This window comes from Rhincodon typus, chromosome 17 (genome assembly GCF_021869965.1).
Source record: "Rhincodon typus isolate 14 chromosome 17, sRhiTyp1.1, whole genome shotgun sequence".
Classification (NCBI taxonomy): domain Eukaryota; kingdom Metazoa; phylum Chordata; class Chondrichthyes; order Orectolobiformes; family Rhincodontidae; genus Rhincodon; species Rhincodon typus.
In genome coordinates, this window is record NC_063348.1 from 36,952,119 (window position 1) to 36,972,088 (window position 19,970).

The 19,970-nt window shown below is 40.5% G+C and overlaps 1 protein-coding gene across 5 annotated transcripts in view; it reads right to left on the reverse strand.

The window, feature by feature from the left end:
* The window catches only part of LOC109911635 (liprin-beta-2), a 231,286-nt gene that overhangs the window by 155,891 nt on the left and 55,425 nt on the right, over positions 1–19,970 (reverse strand). Inside the window, exon 1 of one of the 5 annotated variants that reach the window (XM_048607117.1) lies at positions 9,557–9,671. The exons of the other annotated variants lie outside the window; for them this stretch is intronic. The gene's annotated coding sequence lies outside the window, so the exon portion shown is untranslated. Of the gene's footprint in view, positions 1–9,556; positions 9,672–19,970 lie in introns of those variants that run through there. 5 annotated transcript variants of the gene reach the window in all.

The following is a 19,970-nucleotide window of genomic DNA, read 5'->3' on the forward strand; positions in this document are numbered from 1 at the left end:
ACCGTTCAAGACCGTTCAAGACCGTTCAAGACCGTTCAAGACCGTTCGAACTTCAATTAAAGGCACCCCTTACTCTTCTAAATTCCAGGGTAAGTCAGTCCAGTCCTTCAAAAAAACTTTCCTCGAGGCAATCCTCTCATTCCAGTATCAACTTAGTTCTCTAAATCACCTCCAATGCACTTATGTTTTCTTAAATTGGGAGAGCAAAATTGCACAGTTTTTGAATTACAACTTCACAAATGCCCTATATGACTCAAGTATAATATCCTTATTTTTATGTTCAATTCCTTCTGGAATAAAGCATAGCATTCTGACAACTCGCTGGCAAGCTAACAAATCCCTATCGAGTAGCCTTTCTCAAGAGAGTTAAATTGGCAAGTGATTGGGGTGTCCCAGATTGATAGCAAGCGAAGGAATGGATGAAGGCATATTGTCAGATGTCCACAAAATTCTCTCGTTTAAATTGCGACATAGAGCCCTCTTAACACAACTTGAAATATTTAAACATCACTCCAAGCTCTGGTTTCTACAATTGGGTGCGTCCAATGAAAAAAAAAAACAAGCTCTTAAGGTATGACTAACGATTTTGAACAGGAGGTTTTTGTACTGTTAACACATCAGGATTAAACAGCCAAAGCACTAAAAGACATGCACCACATTAAAGACTAATTCAGAGTCAGATTAACCTTCTGCATCATTGACAAGCATTCATGTCTCTTAAAGATCTCTACACCACAGGGCAGGTGTGGAGAAAATAGTTCATTGTAATTTGTCAGGTGAGGGACTAGCAAACGGAATTATTGACTTAGTAATTGCATCCACCCTCATGGAAGCTTTCCAGAAAGATTTACTTGACAAATTCAAGACTTGTAGCGTTAAAGATCTAGTAGAGACCTATTACAGAATATTGTTGTAGGTCAAAAGTTTACAATGCCCACCTACAAATTCATTGGCTGACACAATCATTAGAACACCCAAACACATTAAGACTTGTGGAAGGAGTAGCCTCTGCATGCAGCAAGGAAATACCCAGCTCTCAATCAACTTTTCAAGGTATATAAAAGAAAAGTTCATTAGCCGAGCCATTGCAGTACAGCAATGGTAATACAGCTACAAACAGGTCTTGTGCAAGGAGTATCTTCAAGCATCAATAAAAACTCTGGTATCCGACCAAAGGAGTACAGTAGTGATCAACAAAGCAGTATGTAAGGATGCACTAGTCACAAATCATGGAATCAGAGAGACAGATCACAGATTCAGAGAAGTGTCAGAAACTGTTCCAAACTTAGGAAACACTTGCAAAACTCAACAAAAAAAAAGGAAAGAGGGCAGACCACTTCTCAATCTTCTGAGTTAGTGGAGTCAAATCTCAGATCTTTGTTGTGGAAAGAAAAATGAAAGTTCTGGAGAAAAGGACTGAACAGCTAGCTCAAGGTAAATGTAAACTTGAGAATATCATCTCAGATAATGACTTCGTAGGAGATACCTCCACTCAGAAAGAAACTCAGGAGAAGAAGGAATGGAAGCAGAATGAACAAGCTCTGCATCAAAAGAAACAGAATGCTCAAGAAACTCAATACCATGGCAACATCTGTGCAGAAATAGTTAACATTTCAAGTCTGATATGACTCTTCTTCAGAACTCTATTCAATCTAACAAAGAGATTGCTGGTTTATAGGAAGATCTTGCACCAACTCACATGGAACATAGATCAGACTCAGCAGCAGCTCTAGAATATCTGCTGGTGCTCAATGAAATGCTAGAGAAAACGAGACAGGTAAAGATTCATTGAACACACAATGAACTTCAAATCACTTGACAGTCCTTTCAGAAATAAATATCAGCAATGATGCTTGAGTGAAAGAACTCAAGGAAGACATGAAAAATAAACCAGCCAAAGCAGCAAAAAAAAAAAGGTGGAAGAGGTCCAGACTTCAACGAAAGCAAAAATAGTAAAACAAAGGATCAAACGGGTTGTATGGTTAGAGCAGATATACTGGACAAACGGAAAGATAAAACAATTGATACAATTAGAAGAATCTATAATGTAAAAGTAGAAGCTTCAAAATGAGTTAGAAGGTCTTGGAGGAACAAAACAGCAGCTATGAAGAAGATTTGATACACTCAAAACAGCTTAAAGAATGAGATCAGTCAATGGCTAACCTAGAACAAATCCTGAGGCATTACAGGCAACTTTAGCACATTCTGGATCAGCAATTGCATTCTAAGAAAGTAAAATTTGACAACAAACATAATGACAGGCAATATCACTGATGACTGAACAAATCAATGACATTGCCAAACAGTCACCATAAGATCCAGGCATTTCAGCAAAATACTTATGGTTATAATGACTCTCAGGCTCTTTAGCTGTCCTAAGTAGTTTAATTTCCTTGTGGAAAGGAGGGAGTGTTGTACATGTATCCAATCTGGCCAACTACCACCCCACGGTGTCATCAATGGTGCTATCAAGCAGCACCCGCTCAGCAAGTGAACAGCTAGCTCAAGATAAACTGAAACTTGAGAAACCATCTCAGATATTGACTCTGTGGGAGATACTTCCACTCAGCTCAAAGTGAATGAAAATCAGAAGGAGAAAAAATGGAAGCAGAATGAACAAGCTCTGCGTCAAAACAAACACAGAATGCTTGAGTAACTCAATAACGTGGCAGCATCTGTGGAGAGAGAGAAACACTGTTAATGTTTCAAGACTGATATAAGCTCTTGTAACCTGCTCATTAATGCCCAGTTTGAGCTCCATCAGGGCCACTCAGCTCCTGACCTCATTCCAGCCTTGGTTCAAACAAAGACAACAACTAGAGCTGAATTCCAGAGGTGAGGTGAGAGTGACAGCCTTTGAACAAGTGTGGCAGCAAGGAGCCCGAGCAAAACTGGGATCAGAGAGAATCGGGGCGGGGGGTGTACTCTCCACTGGTTGGAGTCATACCTACCACATGGTCGTGACTGTTAGAAAATCAATCAGTCACCTCAACTCTAGGACATCTCTTCAGGAATTCCTCAGGGTGGTGTCCTAGTCCCAACCATCTTCAACTGTTTCATCAATGCCAATCCCTCCATCAAAAAGGTCAGAAGTGGGGATGTTCACCGATGATTGCATATGCTCAGCACCAGAGACCTCCTCAGTATCTCTGAAGAGTCATGTTCTAATGCAACAAGGCCTGGACAATGTTCGAGCTTGGGCTGAAAAGTGACAAATAACATTTATGCCACATGAATGCCAAGCAGTGACCATCTCCTATAAGACACAATCTAACCACCACCCCCATTACTGAATCCCCCACAATCAACATCCTGGGGTTGTCACTGACCAGAAACTGAGCTGGACTGGCTGTGTAAATATAGTGGCTACAAAAGCAGGTCAGAGTTAAAGAATACCATGGAGAGTAACTCATCTCCTGACTCCCCAGAGCCTGTCCACCATCTACAAGGCACAAGTCAGGAGTATGAATGGAATGCTCTCCACTTGTTTGGATGGGTGCAGCTCCAACAACACTCAAGAAGCTTGACACGATCCAGGACAAAGTGGCCTGCTTGACTATATCCATAAAAATCCACTCCATGCACCACCAACCCTCTGTAGCAGTGTGAAACATCTACATGTTGCACTGCAGTAATCAACCAAACTCATGATGACTTTCATCAAGAGGGACAAGAAGTCAATCTGAGTGTTGCCCAACTGGAAACCTTGGATGAACCAGGAAATCCACTCCCTACCGAAGACCAGGCATGCAGCATTCAAGTCAGATGACCCAGACCTATACAGGAGATCTAGATATGACCTCTGCAAAGCCAGAGATGCCAAGAGGCAGTACCGGACCAAGTTAGAGGCCCAAACCAATCAAATCAAAGAGCAGGAGGTGGAGGGGTTCCCACTTGTCTGAAAGTTCCTCTCCAAGCCGCCCATCAACCTGACAGAAATATATTGCCATTCCTTCACTGCAGAAGTGTCAAAATCCTGACATTTCCTCCCTAATTTTATTGTGGGTCTACCTACAACACATGGACTGCAGCAATTTAAGACGACCATTCACCATACCTGCTGAGAGACAACTAGGGATTGGCTATAAATGCTGGTCCAGCTGGCAGCACCTACATCCCACAAGTGAATAAAAAATCAATTAATGCGAGATCCCAGTTTTACCACAAAATAGATGAATCAATTAAGAGATTACATTTGGTATGAACATGTAGATTCAAATCCTTTAAATATAAGCAAATGGATGTAGAAAATTATATTGCTTCCTACAGAAAGTAACAAAAGAACATTTCAAGTTGTTACTCGTCAAAATACAAATCCCTCACAAATGTACATCTGAAATTCTTGAATAATGAGTGTTGATGTTTGTACAGTCAACCACAGACAAACAATAACTGTCAACCCAGCAAATAAATAAACAATTGCTGACATTGCGCTGCCAAAGCACCAAGTGCTTCACTGTTCACTGCGCACATGCTAATCCTAACCGATGAGAGGCATAATCATTTCAAGAGTGATCCGACTATCACTACAATATATGGCATCACATTTTGATAAAACAATTTAATGAAAAAGGAATCAAAGCTGCTAGCATCATTTTTCTCCACTCATTCTTGCAGTGAGGTCGCAATAAAAAAGGCCAGAATTGGAAGAGTGCAGAGGCCTCAGAAGATTGCAAGGATGGCGTGGGACTCTTCACATTCTGCACACTCCCAGACTTGCCAAAGTTAATATTGAAACCATGAACGTTCTAGGAAATAGATCAAGGTATGACGTCCAAACAGTCCCCAAAGCCTTACAAGTTCAACAGTTACATATATACTACTGGTGCTGCTAATATAACAACTGGACAAATTATGTTAGACATGGAGAAATAAAGGAATGTTTAATATTAAAGTAACAGATTACTTCGGTCTTAGGTCAATATTTAATGCTTGGTTGCAAAACATGTTTCAAGTACTATATTCAACTATTTCCCAAGGTACCAAATCCCCAACTAGATAGTTCATGTAAAGTACCATTTTGAAAAAAATAATCAATGCAGTCATTCAGTAAATATATTGAATTATATAGCACATTTAAGATTGAAATTAGGTGCATTTATTTAGCAGACTGGTTGTGTGATGCATTTTGACAAAGAGCAGGGTAGTATAGTAATTATGACTCCTAAACTAGCAGCCCATAAGTCCCACAAGACTAAGTTAATCATTAGATGACAAACGATTAGGAGATTTGCCACTGTTTTCTTCAAGATAGGACACCTTCTAATCTTTGCTAGGCCTGCCTACATGTGACACCAGTCTAGCACAATATGTTCACTCTGAATACCTTCAGGAGTCAGACAGTAGAGCAAAAAGATGAACACCAGCAGTGTTGGAATTCCCACTAACTCAACACATCTATGAATCTCCAGGACAGTGCAGGCAGACATCACCATGGATTCCAATGATGCATGAAGAGAGGCACAGAAGCTATTCAACATGGTGACTTCTCAAAAGGGCCTTGTCCAAAGACTTGAGCATCAAGGCCCCATTTGTTCTGAGTGTAATGTTTTGTATCAACTAAGAACACAGAAATAGAAGCAGACTATTTAAGGGGTGGTGGTGCTGTTATGATGATGCCACTGGAGTAGAACCACAGAAGCCTTCCCAAACTAGTGTTCTAGGGACATGGGTTCAAATCCTACTATGCCAGATAGTGAAATTTGAATTCAATGAACAAAAATCTGGAGTAAAAACCTGGTTGAATGGTAACCATGTAACCACGGTTGAACAAAGAGCAAATTACTGCAGATGCTGAAATCTGTACTGAAAACAAAAATGCTGGAAATCACAGCAGGTCAGACAGCATCCATGGAAAGAAAGCAAACTACCATTTTCAGCTTGCACTCACTCTATTGGTGCTGCCTATCCCACCGTGATTTCCAGCATTTTTTATTCTCAACCAGTTGATTGCTGCTAAACCCATCCAGCTTTCTAATGTCACTTCGGAAGGAAATCTGCCATTCTCACCTGATCTGGCCTACATGTGACTCCCAACCTACAGCAATAATGGTTGACTCTTACCCACTGTTTAGGCATTTAAGGGATGGATAACAAATGCAGGCCCAGCCAGTGATATCTTCATCCCATGGAGATTTTTTTTAAAAAAAAAAGTCCCTTGGCTATTTTCTGCTATTTATGAGATTATGGTTGGTACATGAGCAAATTGCATACTTTCGCCTTTGCCCCATATCCCCTAACCTTTCCCAACAAAAACTTCAGATTCAAAATTAACAACTGATCTTGCATCATTTGTTATTTGTGCACAAATGTCTCCTAATTTCACCCCTAAAAGCTCTACCTTCAAGTGTTACACTACATCCTCAATTCTAGGGTTCCTCAATCTATGGAAACAGTTTCTCGTTATTCCTCGTCTGTTCTCCGTAATGCTTTGCTATTGCAATTTTGAGTAAGGGAAATTCTATCCTATGCACTGACCGATATTTAGCCCTCAAACACATCTAAAAGTAGATTTTCTGATTATATATCTCACTACAGTTTGAAAAAATTTTGCTGTGCACAAATTGTTGTAACTGAATATGTGGCATCCAGTGACATTTGCTAGAAAGCAACTTGAGATATCCTTTGGTCTTCAAGGTGCTATATAAATACAGAATGTCCTTTTTTTTAACCTCCATGGCAAGCACTCACAAATGCACTGAAGCAAGGTGCAATCTCTTTCAACACTTAGCTATGCAGGTATTGTGTTACTTGTTGACAGGTTTCACCAATAGCTCTCCAATCACCTCAGTCGTTTGGCACAATTTCAGCAGTGTAAAGGGTAGTTAGAACCTGGAAATTTCAACATCAGACTCTTATTGAAACACAAACTTGCACTTATGATATACCTTCGATGTAATAAGATGTCCTAAGGCACTTCAAAGTCATGATTATGAAACAACATTCGACACCCAATGACATAAGCAGATATTAGGGTAGGTGACCAGACTGAGTGATCAAATGAACAAGAGTGCAAGATGGAGGAAAGAAGCCAGAATTAGAAGAGGTTCATATACCTTGGAAGGTGGAGTGTCTGAGTGAGATTATAAAGATAGAGAAGGGCATAGCTGGAGAGGGATTTGAAAGAATGAGCTCTTTAGAGCACATGGGTTTCGATGAATCAGACTTGGTAATAGGTTATTTGATGGGCACATATGTTGATTTCATCAAGTTTATTGATGATGGAAGATGGACAGCCGGCCAAGCAATCATTGAAACAGTCAAGTCTAGAGGTAATGAAGATGCAGAAGCGAGTGCCTGCAGCGAGAGGAGGGGTAGCAAGAGGCAATGCTGCAAAGATACAAGGAGATGACCTTTATGATGGAGAGGATATGGAGTCGGAATTTCACCTTAGGCTCAAAGAGAAGTCTCAGACTAGTCTGGTTCAGTCTCAGACAATCGGCTGGTAGGCTGATAGAATTAATGGAGGGTTTGAGTTAGGCTGGATAGGCCAGGACATTTTTTTCACTGGAGCTTAGGTGCTTGAAAGGTGACTTTACAGAGGTTTATAAAATCAGGAGTGGTATAGTCTTAATGGTAGGTGTCTTTTCCCTAGGATGGGGATTTCAAGAATAGGGGGCATATTTTTAAAGGCAAGAGGAGAGAAATTTAAAAAAAAAATATAGGAGGGGCAATTTTTTTTTTTTTTAAAACACAGGGGGTGGTTTGTGTGTGAATGAACGTCCTGAGGAAATAGTGGATATGGGCACAATTACAGCATTTAAAAGACACTTAGGTAAGTACACAAACAGGAAAGGTTTGGAGGGACATGGGCCAGGAGCAGGCAGATGGGACTTGTTCAGTTTAGAATTATGTTCGGCATGAACTGTCTGGACCAAATGGTCTGCTTCTGTGCTGTATCACTAGGACTATAATGGCTTGGTAATAGAATTTATGATGGGATCTGATGGCAATGGCTTTGGTCTTTAAAGGTAGGCCCTGAACCCTGTATGAAATTGCCTCCCCTGTGCTTAAATTCTTCTGACTTGAGACGGTAAGCTGACATCTGTATGCAAAGAGTTAAGAGAAGCAAAAATAGAGGTTGAAGGACAAGCATTGTGCTTCCTTCTCAAACAGGAATTTCAACTTAACTTCTTTGGTATCAGTTACTTCATTCTTTGCATTAATATAAAGTTTTGTGGATCAGCATTACTCACAAACATGCCAGGTCTCAAACTTAAACACTTTGGCACTAAAATTCTAGCCAGTTTGTTAATAACTCTGAAAGATAAAACATTAGCTTAATGTTCTTCAATAAACAGCAGGGAGTTCCTGTTCAAAATGCTGGCACAGTTTCTCCACTAAAAGATTTGTTAATTAATGAACCAAATCTTCCTAAAAATAAAATAGTGTTAAACAACACATGCTGTTATTAATGTGAAAAAGCAGCTAGCAATTTCAGGACTGGAATGGTTGGTTGAGGGGTGGGGGGGGGGGGGGAGAGAGAGAGAGAGAGAGGGAGAGAGAGAGAGAGAGAGAGAGAGAGAGAGACGCAGAGGATAGAGATACACCAAGTTGTGAATATTTAGAACTTGCAGGCTGTTCTTCTATTGGTTTCGCATAAGTGACCTCTCACCTTCAACTTTTCTACTGATTTTAAAGGAACTGCTGAATTTCAACATTAAAACGTGCCACAATAAATTAAGTCTGCTGATTAAAAGAATAAGTCAATTTTAAACAATGATGATTGCTAATGCAGTTTTCTAGCCCAGAAAGGATATAACAAACTGTGCTGTTTCATCTGCTTCTATGCTTTTAAAAGTTAAGATATACAATTTAACTTTTCTTCTTATTTTCCTTAGTCTTTTTTCCTGGAGTCCAATCTTTTCCCTGTCCCCGATTTGACTCCAATTTCCTTCTCAAATCTGTTTTTTTTTCTTGTTTATTAAATCTCATTCGTTAAAGGAGATAGTCTGTTGCTCTTGCTGTGGTATCATCAACTCAATAGGTTATACGGCTAATGATATTCAAGCTATCCAACAACAAAATATATGTCTTGTGTCAGCAAGATATGGGCCAATATCCAGGATTAAGCGAGGTGGTCAAGGGTGCAGGAGTTGGATTTCGAAAAAAAAGTTCAACTTCAAATTAGAACAACACTTGACTATCAATGCGAAAAACAGCAACTTCACTCAAATCAAAACATTAACTCAATGTAGTGACTGTACTCCAAACACTTTGTATATTGTCTTAAGGAATACCCTGTTTAATAGAAAAACTCTACCAAGTGTTACCTGTCCATTAATTAGACCATATATTCTGGAACTTAGAGCAGCAGCCTGAATGGCTCAAAATCCAATCCCTTCTCCCACTGGATTTTTAAGAAAACACGAGGCTGATGTGAGGAGTTTAATCCAGCCTGGAACCTCCTCACTCACAATTCACCATTCAAGGGTGGGTAGAATACTGAACAATGCAACTACAAAATGTCACTAATTCAAAACAGAATGTGGAAAGTTGATAAAGACTTCTACTAACCTATAGGCAGCCTTATTTAAAAAAAAAGTTGTGTACTCACACATAAAAAGGCAACCAAAGTCAAGCTTAATCTTAAATTAGAGATCAGATCGAAAGCTCCCAGCTGTGCAGAATAAGAAACATGTCTTGCATCTCCACTTCAGCAGACAGTGACTCGCTGTCATACTATATCAGTGATTTACATGTGAACTCTGAAGAATGTCTCCTGCCCGCTCACTCCCAAAAGCTGGCAAAGGACCAACTTCCCAACAGCTGCTGTTAGACACAGCCCACAAAATGACAAGCATTCATACACAAAGAAATCTGCAGCCTATTGTGTCACATATACCGTCTTTAGTTTACAGTCTTTGTATACTAATCATTAACATTAATCTAAAATGTTTTCTCTTCCCATCATTCCATCCCCCAACCCCCATTTCTCTTAGCTGGTCTTGTACATCAGCAGAAGGCTGCTGCAAATCACAGGTGGGAGGGGGGGTAGTTTGGTTAAAAAAAACACTCAGTGTCTTGTACATTGGATCACCATTCACTTCTAAGTTTACCTCTCTGATCGCATGAGTAGTAAGCAGTAACAGACTGGTCTCCAGATCAACTCACTGCCTCAATCTGATTACTGAGCTACACTAAGTGTATAAGCCTGTAAGCGCTATTCCATGTGCTGATGGACCGGTTACTCATTTTGTTTGCACTGCAGTCACAAGCTCCTGATCTTTGGTGACCCAGTATTGAGGGAGGTACATCAGAGAACTTCGTAATAGGTCAGCTCCTGAGCTTCTCCAAAAGGTAGATGTAAACAGGTCCAGGAGCTGGCGGTCAATAAGGGCATCTGGCTGCCAACTGCACACTCTGTGCAGCCACAGTTATGCCCAGGTACGCTGTAGAGGGAATACACTGTCAATACAATGCTCAAGACCTTCCGCAGACTGTGAGCACTGCGGAGGCATTAGAGAGTGCATTAGTTGTGCGCACGAAACAGCATTTCAATTCAAGTATTGTAATTTTAGTTTGAACATTTGATTATCATTCCAATACCCCTTAAGGGGCTGTTACCATATAATTTCATTCAATTTGGTTTAATTTGTTTCAACTGACTTTAAGAAAATACAACTATTAACCCTCCATGTGAAGTGAAGAAACTCTGCATCCCTCTATAATCCATGTATAGCTGACATTCGGGAGCAAAAGAAAATGCTTGCATTTGCAAAGCACCTCACAGCTCATGCCATTCCTATGCTTTGAATTTTTTTATATTTAGTATGCAGACACAGCAGTTTAAATCAATAGTAAATGGAAATGAAGACCAGTTGATCTGGTTTTATTCTGGCAGTGTTGGTTGAGGGAGGGATTTTGGCCTCAGGACACCAATAGAATTTGTTCTTTTTCTTCAAATAGCTTAAATCTAATCTGAGCAGGCTTCAGTTTAACAAGGGCCGAGCTTGGTCATAAAACTGCACGACTAGAGATTTTTCCTCTCACGTTTACAAAGCTTGGTTCAAAAGTTAAGTTGCGTTACTTCAAATAAAACATTTTAAAAAAGGGTGTGATTTTTAGCTTAAACACCTCAAATTCATAGAGTTGAAACAGGTTCCTATTCAGCTTCCTCCTACCACACTGCACCCAAAAATCAATAAAACCTTTTGCATTCCTATCTGCATCCTAAACTTGTCTAGTTGTCCTTTAAATGTATTCATGCTATTTGCCTCAACTCATTATTATGGAACCGAGTTCCACTTTCTCACCAGTCTCCAGCAATAAAAAGATTTCTCCTGAATTCCTTATTGGATTTGTTAATGACTAAAGTATATTAATGATCCTTCTGTTTTGGTTTCAGTGCCAAGGGGAAACATCATCTTTATGTCCACCCTTTTACAATTTTTCAGGGCAACATCAGTTCACCATTCAGGCCTCTGTTTTCAAGGGGTTGGTGGCGGGGGGGGGGGGGGTTTAAATAAAGAAAGAAAGAGCCTCAACAAGTTCAGGTGTTTTGACCTCTCAGGTCTGATAAATTCAGGTCTTGTAGAAATGTTGGGAAAAAAGATCATGCTATCACAAAACGTAAAAACAACAGGGACAGTGACCCATTCCAGGAACCTAGCAAATATCTGTACACTGTCCTGCCCCTTCTCCAAACTTCTGTCGCTCAGTTAACTTTTAGTTCCCGCATTCTAATTTTGCTACCAACAGAAATCAAAATAAACATCCAAAATGAAGGTGAGAATCTGAATAGCCAGAAACTGGCAATGAATTGTTTACTACTTGCACCCCAATTTCCAATTTAGCAGTTTCTACATTTTGGCATAAAGAACACACAGACAGGATAAAGAGAAGAGGGGGCCAACCCAAAATACTGACTTTCCTGCTCCTCGGATGCTGTCTGACCTGCTGTGCTTTTCCAGCTCCACATTTTTTGACTCTAGCTTCCAGCATCTGCAGTCTTTTCTGTCTCCGCGTACTACTCTAAGTGTATGCAGGAGCAGAGAGCTGGGTGTGTATGTGCATAAGTCATTAAAGGAGGCAGGAAAGAAGAGGTGCGGTGTTAAGAAAGCAGACAGAGTGTCCTCTGCTCTGTATGGAGGTGATTTAGCTCAGATGCGATGCCAACAGCGATGGTTCGATTCCTGTGATGGCTCAGGTGACCATGAAGACCACATCTTCTCAACCTCACTTCTCCCCGACATGGTGACCCTCAGGCTAAATTCATCACCAGTCATCACTCCCTAATGAGACTGCTTATCAGAACTTGTCCTTACCCTCAACAACTTTTCCTTTAACTCCTCCCACTTCCTACAAACTAAAGGGGTGGCTACGAGCACCTGTATGGGTCTCAGCTATGCCTACCTCTTCATAGGATACGCGGAACAGTCCCTCTTTCGCTGTTACACCAGCACCATCCCTCACCTCTTCCTCTGCTACACTGATGACTGTATTGGCGCTGCCTCGTGTTCCCATGAGGAGCTGAACAGTTCATCAACTTTACCAACACCTTTAAACGCCAACCTCAAATTCACCTGGACCACATCCGATACCTTTCAAAGTAAACCCTTTCAGCACCACTTGACTTAGTTATTTGATAGAATACATATGTCAGAGTCAGAGATTGCGTGTTCAAGACCCACTTTACAATCAGAGAACAAAATTAAGGATGGCAAGCCCCTGCAGTACTGTGGGAGTGCTGCTCTGTCAGAGGTGTTACAATTAGATGAGAAGTTAAACTATAACTATGCCTGTCTCATCGGTCATAAAAGACAAATGAGTATATTACTAAGCAAGTGAAGCGACATCTGTGCAGAGAAATAGAATAGCATTTCAAGCTGATGACCTTTCACCAGAACCGGGAGAAGTCGGAGACTTAATAGAATTTGAGTAAGGGGCAGTTGCGACAAGGACAAAGGGAAGAATAAAATGAAAGATGGGAGAGATCGAATGATGGAAGAGTTCATTTTCCAGGGTCAAAGGAGTTTTGATAGGGCAGGATAACAAAGTAACAAAAGATGTGCCTTGAGCAAGAGGGTAACTGTCTGAAAGAAAAATGAGAAAAACTGAAACACGCAAAGGATAGGAAACAAGAGAAATTATGGTCTGAAAATGTTGAACCCAAATGTTGAGTTCAGAGTCCAGAAGGCTGCAAAATTCCTAACCAAAAGATGTGGTTTGAGCTCTCAAGCATATGTTGACCTTCACTAGAACACTAGCAGGATTTGTATTACTCATCATACGGTTTAACTGCTTGTGTCTTAAATATAGTGCCCAGTCTGTTCTGAAACCTGCTTAAAAAGAAAAGGTATATTTCAGAATGGTGGGTCTGCCCCACCATTCATCATGTTCATGGCGAATCTTCCACCTCAACTCCACCATCCCTTTCTGTCCCTATATCCCTTAAAGCCCTTAGTATACAAAAATCTTACCAATATTTCTGTCTTAATTATACACAATGACAGAGCGTCTAACACCAAGGGGGCAGCACAGTGGCTCAGTGGCTAGCACTGCTGCCTCACAGCGCCAGGGACCCAGGTTCAAATCCACCCTTGGGTGACTGTCCATGTGGAGTTTGCACATTCTCCCTGTGTCTGCATGCGTTTCCTCCAGGTGCTCCGGCTTCCTCCCACAGTCCAAAGATGTGCAGGTTAGGTGGATTGGCCATGTTAAATTGCCCATTGTGTCCAGGGATCTGCAGGCTAGGTGGATTAGCCACAGGAAATACAGGGTTACAGGGACAGGGTAGGCAGTACACTCTTTGGAGGGTCAGTTTGAACTCAATGGGCCGAATGGCCTGCTTCCATACAGGAGAGATTCTGTATTGAGGGGTTAATTTCAAAAGACCCTCATCTCAATGAAATTCTCAACTCATTCCAAAATGGTCTGTTGCTTACTCTGAAATATATTTATTCTGTGACCTTGCATTCTAGATTCTCCAGCCAGGGAAAATATTTTCTCACCACCTACTCCATGCGATCCCTTAAGAATGGTGTGTGTCAATTAGATTTCCTCTTGTTTCACTAAACACCATGGACTAATTGGCTTCATCTCCTCAGTCCTGCCTCATGTCCTCTTCCCAGGAACCAGGCTAGCGAATCTTCAGTACACAGTGTGTAATCTCTAGGGTGGGTGTATTCTTTCTTGGGTAAAATCAAAATATGCTCAGCATGTCGGGCATGGCCTTACCATTGTAGACTTATTAAATCTTATTCTTTAATCCCTTTAGACAGTGCGTTCATGTAAGGAATGGTTTCACGTTTGATCCAAGTTTTACCAAATTAGCTGATTTTATTTGCGATTACAACAGCGATCTTCCTGAGCAGTAGCCAACAATACCTATAGGCGAGTATGTACGGGTCGTGGACAAGGATCAGTTGAAGATAAAATGTTCTTCTTGTGAAGATCAAACGAGCTGCTAATGCAGTCTCCAGCTCCACATAGAGATGGCCCAATTGGAGAAGTAACATTAAGGTGCCAGTGGATTTAGATGTTTTCAGGAGAAGATGGCACTTGAAAGAATGACAGCTAGGAAGTTCTCAAAACTGGGAGATACCACAAGCAGGTAAAGACCATCAAGACACTGTTGGACGTTTGAAGCATCTAGAAACTTCCAGCAACTTGGAAGATTAAAAAAGGGCCTAGTTTACATCAAGCCACAGTCACCCATTACCACTATGCTCATAGTCCCATATTGGCGCACTCAGTTTTTACAATTCATTCTTGTTTTTGAACCCCAAGATGGTCTCCCTTTCCTGCCTCTCTCTCAAGCCCCAAAACTCAAGACCTTTTCCTTCCTTTACTTCTGGACTCCCACGCAACCTCAATGCTAATATTCCCAACATTGGTGGCCATGCCTTCAGTTGGATAGATCTATCTTGGATAGATCCCTAACTTCTTTGTCTATTTTGTTTTATGATATCCCCTAAAATATCTTTTTGGCCATTACAGACATGTCAAAAAAATCTCAGGTGTCAGGTGACGTGCCAAGATTGCAGAAGAGTAGGACACTCCCACTAGAGCTCCTCTGCTCTGCCTATTCTTTCGTGTTTTTCCCCTCGTCTCTTTTTTCCTTCTCTCCTCTCAGCACCACAGGCAAATACCGGGGCAGCGGCAGACACCAGCAGCAAGACCCCTGAGCAGCATGTGGGCCGCGGGCCCCAGGGCAGCGTGTGGGGAAGCAGCCCTGGAGCATCGCGAGGGCAGGGAGTCCTGGGTGGAGATTGGCGCAGGGGTGGCAGTCCTGACACTTACTTTGGAGCAGCTGAGTATTCATACGGAGCAGGTTGGAGCTTGTTGCTGAGCAGGGATGGATGTTGGACTGGGGTCTGGCATGGGCGGGCATATTATGTGCGGAAAGCCTGCACTGAGCTGTTACACAATAATGTCTATTTGAAATTTCCTACCTTACTGTAATGTCAATCCTTTAATGATGTCCTATTTTTCAACTCTAAGTAATACAATCAATCACTTTTATTCCTCTGCTATATCCAAGAATTGTACTTAGGTACTTGTACCTAAGATGCCGCCATGACATTGCAGAAACTTTTCACCGTACCCCTACAATAGAGTACTCACAACAATAAAAGGATATTGTATATTGTCAATGCTACTTTATTAAAAATGTTTTTGTGAAACACCATGGGATGTTTTTAAACTACATTATGCTATATAGTTGCAGATTGGTGTTCTAGCAAAGAAAAATATTCTGGTAAATTTCCTTTCCAACTTCTGTAAAATTTGATGGCGTTGGGGTCTTTACTCAATGCCAAGAGAATTGGGACAGTTTGAGCAAACAGAAGACATAGACCACTCATCTCTTCACATCAATGGTAGAAGAAAAGCTTAGGGCTTGATGCCGGAAAGCCTGTTGGTCAATACCATGGATGATCAGTAGGAGACCAAAACAAGTCAGGTGGTAGTTAGGTGCTCGGACAGCAAAATGCAGAAATTGTTAATGGCTGATTGTAGTATGAGCGAAATGGATCAAGTGACTTCAGTATTTTTGAGATATTTGTGAATTAACTGTAATTTTCCAAACTAAATTTTCCACTGCAAATAAGTTATATCACATTTCAGATTGGACTTTCATGTAGCAAACATCCCATGCACTTACTCTGAAAGAACAGAGAAGATACTTAATAACTTCATCCTCAAATCTACGTGAAATAACTTCAGTTGAAAGCACAGTAGTTCACACAAAAATACTTAGGTTGCACTTTGAAAACAGGGTTAAAATATTTTCAGATTAGATCTAATAACACATCACATCATGGCATTTACTGCACAAATTGTCCAAACAAATTGGGATCTTCAAGGACACAGATCAGCCATACAGCACATTGTGCTTGACGTCCTATATGCTGGCCAATGTAGCTTCTTAGAAGGTCAATAACATAAGATGAAGTAGGATGGGAAAAGGCTCATGTGAAGCATAAATTTCAGCATGGAGCATTTGAGCTGAATAGCTTGTTTCTGTGCTGCATTTCGTCTCTCCCCACACATCTTTTAAAGCCACAATTCCCAAAGTATCCACATCTTTTAAAATGCACTCGTCAACATGACTCGAGACATAGTCTTAAACTTGATGCTGTTAATCAAACATCAACTTCTTGAACCCTTCAGATCAAAACACAGTTCTAAGCCATTAAAGGAACGAGACCTGAAATTTCAGACAGCATGGAGTAATGTTCCATTTTGTTGAAAGGAAAAAGAAAAAGTTATAGAGCAATTAAGAACATAGAATCAAAAGATGTGGTATGCTGAAATGTGTACACATTACAAATATCTTTGAAGTTTTTTTTTGTCAGCAAGATGTAATCTATTAGTTATTCAGCAAAGTGCAGAAACAGCATGAACAAAGGTTTCTCTAAATCTTTTCCAGTCAGATATACAATTCTCGGTATGCTGTTGATTAAACCACTGGGTGAAATGTTGAAAGACAAAAACAGAGTCAAACTCACATGGCAAACAGCATTAGCTCTCCAGTCTGCCAATAGGACTGAACTGGAAAGTTAAAATATTGATAACAGCATCTTTTTCCATCACTCAAATGTCACAAAAAATTCAAAACACAACATGTCACTTTGGATTTTAGGAACTATTACACGCAGACTAGCAATGTACGGTGCAATATCCCATAGTAACAAGGTGCATGATCAGACAAATGTTGGCTGAGCAAAGAATGGTATCCCATATACCGCATGGACTTGCTACTCTTCAAGTACAGCAACTTTCATTTATATAACACCCTGTCATTGCAAAACGTCACTGTTAAGGATTTAATACAACTATTGCAGAATTCGAATCTTTGCCAACAACAGTGAAAGGAAAGTGGTAAACGGTGAGTCCAGAGTCATGAAACTGTCTGCTGCCAGCTGAGAGGCAATTATAGTTCATCACAACAGACATTGTTTGATCCTTAAAGAAAATACAAGGCAAAACACAATGAAGTGTTCTCAACCCAAACGGTTTTCTTTAACATTTGGCCTCCAGAGGTCAGAGTTGAGCATTGAGGGCAGACTGCTATTGCTGACCAAGCATGGGATACAGCTCTTAGACATGGTCTTCTCAAAGCTGAGACAAGACAACTATGATTTAGGCTTTGATTCGCAGTATAATTTTAGTGTCTTATTTGCTTGAATATGCTTTTTATTTAAGTGGATTTGTTTTTCAAAATGTATTTTTGGTGAACTTAAATATTTCACATTTATTTGAAAGTGGGTTTAAATACCAAAAAAAAAGGCAAATATTAATATCCTGTACTTTATTCTAAATGCATTTACTATTTTATGTTCTTGGAAGGTTTTCTTAAATCAGACAACAAATTGACAAGTAACCGGAGATGTTGGAATAAGTGACCAAAGGTTTGGTCAAAGGAGTCGATTTTAAAGAAGTATCTTCACAGAGGAAATGGTGCAGACCTTGGAAGGTTACAAAAATAAGGAGAACATAAACCACAGTAGTTTGAACACAAGGCTGAGATTCTTAAACAAGAAACAAAATCAGGATTGGAAGTCAGTGTAGGCTAGTGAACAGACAGTGCACAGATGAATGGGATTAGGTGCACATTAGGATAGAGATGCGGATCAGCTTCAAGCTCACAGACAGTGGAAGCTGGTAGGCTTGGCAGAATTACCAATACCAATTGCTAATTATTGCAAAGAGATCAACCCAGGATGCAACCAGGTTGAAGCTACAATGGATAGTAGAAATGGTGTAGGTCTGACAGTGCTCATCACACACATGTAAAAGACCAACCTCAGCATTCTGTGTGGAGACTGGGGCAAGAAAGGAAGACAGGAGGGGAGAAAAATTGATCTTAGAGATCACCTCAATTCTTTGCTTTCCAGACAGACAACCACAAATTTTTGTGAGAGCAAACAGTTAACCCTGCAGAGAAAGAGAAGGAAAAGTGAGAGGGAGGGAATTCAAATGGCATCATTTACGGCTATAGGATGTCCCAAATACACTACACAATGAAACCATTTTGAAGTGTATTTGCTGTTAGAATGCAGGAAAAGCAATGCCCAATTTGTACACCGCACACAAGCACCAAATACTGGAATGCAACAATGACTAAATCATTAGCTCTGTGAAATGGACTGAAGGATTAATATTAGGTAGGGTATCACCCATAATCCCCTTACAATTCATTGAAGTAGAGCTGTGGGATCTTTGACATTTGACGTGGCAGATGGAGGCTCAGCTGTACGTTTCATCCAGAAGATGGTATTACCAGCAATGCAGAATTCACTCCATATTACACAGAAATATTTGGTTGTGCTCATGTCCTGATAAAGGCATTGAACCCAGGACATTCTGACTCAGAGGCGAGAGTGCTACCTGCTGAGCCACTGCTTGTCATGACATGACCTGACACCAACTCAAGTGACAAAATAAAAAAGCAGCAGAGTCATCTTATAGAAAGTGAGGTCTTCACAAAATTAACCTATTACCATTTTAAACCCACGTCCCTTTACTCCCTTTGACATAAGTGGCCATAGCTCCAAGTATCTCAACATTTTCTAGACAACGTAACATTAAGAAATGGCACCAGAAGGAATCATTTTGCACTTTGAGCAGCATCAAATTTATCCTTCCCAATCCTTGTCCAGGTCAAACTAGAACAGACTTCCAGGGACTCTCACAGTTGACCGCAAGACAAACATTTCTGGTACCCAACAACGGAGCTTTGAGGTTACAGTTTGAGGTTCTTTCTAACAATGTAGGAATCTTTAATTGATGGCTTTTTTTTAAGCTAAAAGTGTAATTACTAATAGAAAACAAAAAGATAGATCGATTTGCTCTTCTATAGTGCTTTTCGTGTCCTTGGTGTGTCCAAAGTGCTTTAAAGCATTTTTGAAGCATGGTCATTGCTGTAATTTGGAAAACACTGCAGCCAATTTGCATACAGCAATCTCTTGCTAACAGTAATAAGATAATGACTACAAAATTGTTTGATTTATGATAGTTGATGGATTAAAAATTTTTTAAAAATTGGGCAGCCTACCAGGGAGAACTCATGTTCTTGATCCAAAAACGTGGCCTTTGGTTTAACATCTCACCCAAAAGGGACACCTCCAATAGCAAAAAATTTGGGAATGTTGTGAACTGTGAGGAAGCTAGTGCGAAACTTCAAAAGGACACTGAAATGGCGTTGGATTGGCTGGATTGGTGGCAGGTGACACTGAACGCAGAGAAGTGTGAGGTGATACAAAGAATATGGAGATGCAACATAAACTAAAGAATACTACTCTGAAGGGTGTGCAGGAGCAGAGAGACCTTATGTGCATAAGTCATTAAAAGGTGGCAGGAAAGGTCGAGATAGTAGTCAACAAAGACTTGATTGATAGTATAAAAACCAAAAGAACTGCAGATGCTGTAAATCAGGAACAAAAACAAAGTTGCTGGAAAAGCTCAGCAGGTCTGGCGGCATCTGTGGAGGAGGAAACAGAGTTAACGTTTCGGGTCTGGTGACC